Source organism: Monodelphis domestica, chromosome 4, assembly GCF_027887165.1.
Source record: "Monodelphis domestica isolate mMonDom1 chromosome 4, mMonDom1.pri, whole genome shotgun sequence".
NCBI lineage: Eukaryota > Metazoa > Chordata > Mammalia > Didelphimorphia > Didelphidae > Monodelphis > Monodelphis domestica.
Genome location: NC_077230.1, coordinates 54725283 through 54731282, shown reverse-complemented (window position 1 = coordinate 54731282; position 6000 = coordinate 54725283). Strand labels below are relative to the sequence as shown.

Below are 6000 nucleotides of genomic sequence, written 5' to 3'. Positions count from 1 at the left end.
CAACTGTCAGTCTTGTTTCCTTTCTACACCAGCCACTTTCAAAAATGCATATCTTTTTGTAGAGGCAAAGAAATTTTGGACATTGAGGGGATACCCGCTGTGGCATATGATTGTAATGGAATACTATTGTGTTATAGTAAATAATGACCAGAATGTTTCAGGAAAAAAAAAAACCCTGAGAGGACTTAAAAGAACTGATGTTTGCAAAGCAAAGTGAGAAAAACTAGGAAAGTATTATATACAGTAACAGCAATATTATAATGATGATCAATTGTGAAAGACTTAGCTATTCTGTTCAAATCAATGATCTCTAAGAATTAACTTAATGTGCAATACTTCAAGTATTATTTTATAAAGTTTATTATCTGACAAAATAGAACCACATGACTAAGTTTTCTACCTGCTCAAAATCCCCGCTCCACCAAAATTGAGACATAAAGGAAAGAGGCTGAGAGATGGATCTCCATCCAATTTATATACTGTCTACATCAGCAGAAAGTGACTGGGGTTCTGGAAATCATAGTTTTGCTGGGGATCATAGATTTTAGGGTAACAGACTCTAATTACATAGATACAAGGTAATTCCAAAGGATGAATGACGAAAAATGCTATCCACCTTAAGAGACACTGGTGAACTCAATGTAGATTGAAACACAATTTTTTAAAACTTGATTTTTTTTTACTTTTCTTGTTTGTTTTTGTACCATGGCTAATAGGGAAACATTTTTCACATGCACATGCACACAAATAAGAGCATACATTAAAAAAAGTGCTAAGCATACTAAGAAAAGTGAAAACAGGATCCTTATTCTAAAGGGGCTCCCATTTTGATGGGAAAAAACATGCGGATAACTATATAATACAAGTTATGTGCAGTGTAAATAGAAGTTAATCTTGGAGGTAAAACACTGAGGCATAATGTGGAGTGGAATTTTGGGAGGGGAGCTTGTACCTCCCAGAAATCACTCTTATGAGCAGATAGATGACTTAGATGCTAGTAGAGAAAATATAGCTTTATTTAGGAAAGGGGGTGGGGGGTCAGGAGCACAGCTTGAGAGGTCTCTCAGCAACAGTATCCCTAGTTGTACAAATTAATTCAGAATTTATAGGAAATTAATACAATGGTGCCTTGTTACCTCACACTTGTGTGTGACATAATGTCTGAATATATATATATATATATATATATATCTTGTCTTACCCCCCTAGAGTTTCCTAGCTCTCCTTGAATCATGGTAGTATTTCACAAATTACCACTTTCTCAGTTTGGGTCATAGTTCAGTCTTCATAATAATTTTCTAGATAGGAGTTTTACTATATCTTTTAGGCTCCATGGCCTCCTCACTGGGCTCTTTGTACTGTAATTTTCCGTGGGACTTCATTTTCTTAACCCTTGAAATGCTGATTGCAAGCTAATGGAGATTTAATAATGAAAGAAAAAGAAAATGGTTTGTCTGGCCACTTTTAAAGTACTAATAATCAGAAGGGTCTCAGATGGGGGAAGGGTCTATTCACTTCAGGGAGAGGACATCTCTACTATTTGTTATGTAGAGAGAGGCTTCTTTTCTCTCTTCCCTGAAGGGCCTAGCTGAACTGATCTATATAGGAGAGTTATAGGCATAATTGAACAGAAATTATCACCACCACTATTAATCCTAATGCTAACCATAATTGTGAATAATGCACTACTAATTACTAATTTTTATTCCACACAGGCAAGAAATAGGAAAGGTCTTCTGGTAGATGTTAGCAATGATCTGAGTTTTGAAGGAAACCAGAAATATAAGAGGCAGAAATGAGTAAAGAGCATTAAAGGCATGGAATTGTGTTTTCAGAAGAGCAAGTCAGCCGGTGCAATGAGATCAGAGCTACGAGCAGGGGAATAAAATGTAGGAAGACTGAAAAAGTAAGGAGGAGTCCAAATTGTGGAAGTCAAGGGATCTTATACTTTTTCTCCTGGAAGTAATAGGGAGTCACTGAAAACTATCAAGTAGGGAGCTGACATGCTCTGATCTGAAATATAGAAACATGAGTCATTTCCACTGATTTGGGTAAATAGATCCATATAATTAGGAGATATGGGGATAGCAAGGCATATGGGCAAAGTACCAGTTTTAGTAATTAGCTGAAAATTTGGCAAAAGAATCAGAGAGGGAAACTGAGGAGAAGTGTAAATGGAGACTTTTTAAAAAGTTTAAAACCCTTACCTTCCATCTTAGAACTGATGCTAAATATCAGTTAAGCTGAAGAGTGTTAAGGGCAAGGTCATTGGAATTAAGTACTTTTCAAGGGTCCCACAGCTAGGAAGTCTGAGGCTAAATTTTAATCTAAGACCTTCCATCTCCAGGCCTATTTCTTTTATCGGCTGAGCTACCTAGCTGACCCTAACATGGTGACTCTTCACTACAAGCCTAGCAGGGTTCATAACTAACTACTCATGAACACCAAAGAAAAGTTAGGGTCAATGTTTCCCTGTCTGATTAGAAAGAATAATTCAAGACAAAAACTGAGTACAAATATTTAAGCTAACCAGGGTCAGTCAATTTACTCTTAAGCTTCTTTAGCAGAATTTAGGGAAATCCTTTCAGGTCTCCTCTCTTCTCCAAAGGTGCAGTAATGTAGGCCTTTTTCTTGTGGATGACTGTTGACTGCTATATGTTCCTCCACCATGGCTGGTTATATTGCCAATTATAAAATCCTAGCAATCCCTGCATGCAGCTGGCAGTAAATGGGTGATTCAGGAACTAATCTGATTCCCAGCTGGATGAAGTTGTAAAGGGTGGCAAATAGTGTTAGGGCATGCATATATTGGAATGTTATTACTAGAAGCTAAAAATGAATTAATTGCACCTGAGACTTTTATCTTATCTCCTCCTCAGATCTAGGTAGAGGTATTGGTTTGACCAATACTTTGAACTCAAGGAGACCATTCCTTGAGTACAGACATTTGGGATCCTAGAGCTTCAAACTAAAGAGGTCATTCAACTACAAGGTACAAATCTTAAAGGCCAAACAACTACTTGGCACTCAACACCTAGGTCAATGAGAAAGACATTCCTTCATCCAGTGCAGGAGGCTCTCCTTGCAGATATCACTTTAAACATTTTCTTGAATGTAATGGAACTAATATTGATATTGCCAGTTCTAATAGGTACAGTTTTCTTACCAATGGCATATGGTTTGGTGGAATTTAAATATTGCAAAACTTCTCTTTCTTCTCTGTACAGAATGAATCTGGTTTGGCATTCAGGAGCCACCTTACCTAAAAGGTTTAAGTTCAATGCAAGCTTATTCAAATAGTCACAGCCTAGGACCTAGTAGCAGAGGAATTTCTTTAGACAGGGCACTATGTAGTTGATTTGCAATGCTCCAGGTCTTCCATGGGTATTGCTATAATCTCAGTAGTCAGACACACACAGGAAATGGTAGCATATTGGTCTTTAGTCCTCTATTCTCCAATAGAGATATTATCTAGTGTTTTGGAGACTGGATCTGTTGATAAAATGCTGGAGACTAGAGAAAGTATTCACTGAGCATTAGAATCCAGTCCATACCTGGTCTGATGGTCTAAGCAGGATGGAAATGGGACCTTCTGATTAAATATGGCAGCAACTGGCCTGCAGTGATAATGTGACTCTGTTGTCCTGGCCTCCAGATACAACCCTGGATTTAAAGCCCTTTGGGGATGTTGCCATTGAGGTAGTGTTCAGAGTAGCCTCCTCCTGATGGACAGATGGTGGTGGTGGTATATTCCAAACTGGTGGAAACCTGCCTGGAAATCCAAGTTTGGGAGAATTGTGAACAAGTGTTTAAGTCTGGCAGTGGAGGACTTGGACAGCTTCATCCTGGTGGCTTGAGCTTGGTGAAACTACCAAGTGAGAAGTACCTGATGATATAATCTGATGGCTGAGGTCTGGTGAAACCTCAGCCTTATCCCAGGGGGAGGTGTCTGATGAAGGTACATCATGAGGGTCAGGAGATGGTAATGATGCAAATATGCCCTTAAGACTTATACAGTCTCTGTGGATCCTTTGCCATGTGGTCAGGTCATAAAAGTAAGTTCATTGGCCATGGCGTGATAAATAATCTGAGGCTTGGCCCAGGGTTCAATGCCTAGTGATGGCATTGCTTTGTCCTGGATAGGAGTTTAGGACTTAATGATGGCATAATTGTGATTCTTCTTCTTAAGGACAGTGTAGATGCTGCGGTACTCAATTGGTGGGGCTTTGAAGAACATGGAATTGTGGCCTTGCCATTGAGATTGGTTTGTAATGAAGACATAGCCCTGGCTCTGAGGTAGTGGTGAGGCTGTGATAAATTCAAACCTAAAGCCTTGGCTGAGCAGTTCAGATGCGAGTTTTTCACAGATCCGGCCCTTTACCAATGGTCAGATGTGGCAATGATGTTATTTAGTCCTTGTTTGAGCTGCTCAGGTGAGGTGTAGTACCAACGCAGGGCTTGAGACTCATAAAAGTTTCAGCTTTGTAATTACGGAGTATCAGTGGTTTAGCTATAGTTCTATCCTTGGAGTGGGGAAAAAATGGAACCTCAAACCTATTTTTATTGATCGATGTTGATGCAGGCATGGGATGTAGGTTCAAGTCTGATGGGTACCCTGGAGGCTGGTTATGGCCTAAGGAATTTTCTGCCCAGGTGATAGGTTTCAATAGAGTTTGAGCACAGTGATTAAGTCTGAGTAAAGGTGTTATCCTTCTTTTTTGGGTTGGCAAAGGCAGAGAAATTCCCTTAGGCTGGTGCTCCTGACACATTGTAGGCAAACCTATGGCCATATAATGGTACTTCTGGGATATGGGTGGTTTAAACATCTTCCCATTGTCAAGATAGGCTAATAGTGCAGCCATTTTCTGGTTTCCAGGATCAGGCAGCTGCTCAGTTGTTCTTCTGTTTTCCTGAGATTGTGGCCCAAGTGTGACCCTTTGAGCTGGAAGGGACTTAGCTCTGGCTAGATTAAAGTGGGCATTTGGTTGACTCTGAACTGATGGTCTTTTTTCAAAAATGATGAAATCTGATGATTTGAACATAGTAACCTTGACTCAGTCATTGGAAGGTGGTCTTTTTCAGGGAACTAGACTACAACTGTTGATGAAAAGATTATATAAGAGAAAGTAAATAACTGTATTACACATAAAACATATTGGTAAAAGGAATTGTGCAACATGAGAAAGAGCAGAGAGAGATTCATCTCTCTTTATTTTATATTTATATTTTATATAATATTTAAATTTATATAATATTTTATAGTTATAAAACACACTTACAAACATTGCTTCATGCCAACCAGACAGTAAGCCATGAAATGGTCAAAATAGATATTATTGTGCTTATTTGAAAGATGAGGAAATAGATATAGTGAAGCTAAAATGACTTGGATCATAGATGATCAACTGTGTTGGCAAGATAAAATTAGGGAAACATTCATAGAGGTCAACTTGTCAAAAGCCATGGTAGCCAGGTAGAACTGGAACCTACATCTTTTGACTTATAGATCTCTCTACCAGACCATACTTATTTTGAGAACCATTTACAGGATGAAGGAACAGATGAATGAGAGTTACAAAAAAAGAGTAAACAGGACCATGCATTCAAAAGGAGAGCATTTGGCAAGATGAAATTGGGGCCCATTTGAAATATTTAGAAACTAGAATTCTCACCTTTTGGAAGAATTCTCTTTTTACTTCCCATTCAACTCCTGAAGGGTTTTCCTTAAGAAAAGAATATATTAACAACTTTAGAGTTCTAATTGTCCCATAATTGGATAGTTAGACAATCAAATGTATAGCTTTGCCCAGTCTGAAATATTTTCTTTTAAACTCCTTTTACAATGTCAATGCAAATCTCAATATACTCTTTGATATCTCTTCAGTTCAGACTGATATTCTCACAATTAAAAAAAAATCAGGGAAACAGTTTTGCAGCTATCTATAGTTCTATTGATCACTTTTATTATTGATTATAATAGAAACAAAATCATTTACTTGG

The 6000-nt window shown here is 38.1% G+C and overlaps 1 long non-coding RNA gene across 1 annotated transcript in view; it reads right to left on the bottom strand.

The window, feature by feature from the left end:
- Positions 1-1431: 1431 nt before the first annotated feature.
- LOC103095842 (uncharacterized) overlaps positions 1432-6000 on the bottom strand; it is a 28090-nt gene continuing 23521 nt past the window's right edge. Inside the window, exons 2-3 of the long non-coding RNA XR_467134.3 lie at positions 5673-5723; positions 1432-5097 (exon numbers count right to left, since the gene is read on the bottom strand). This is a non-coding gene — a long non-coding RNA (uncharacterized LOC103095842). The remainder of the gene's footprint in view (positions 5098-5672; positions 5724-6000) is intronic.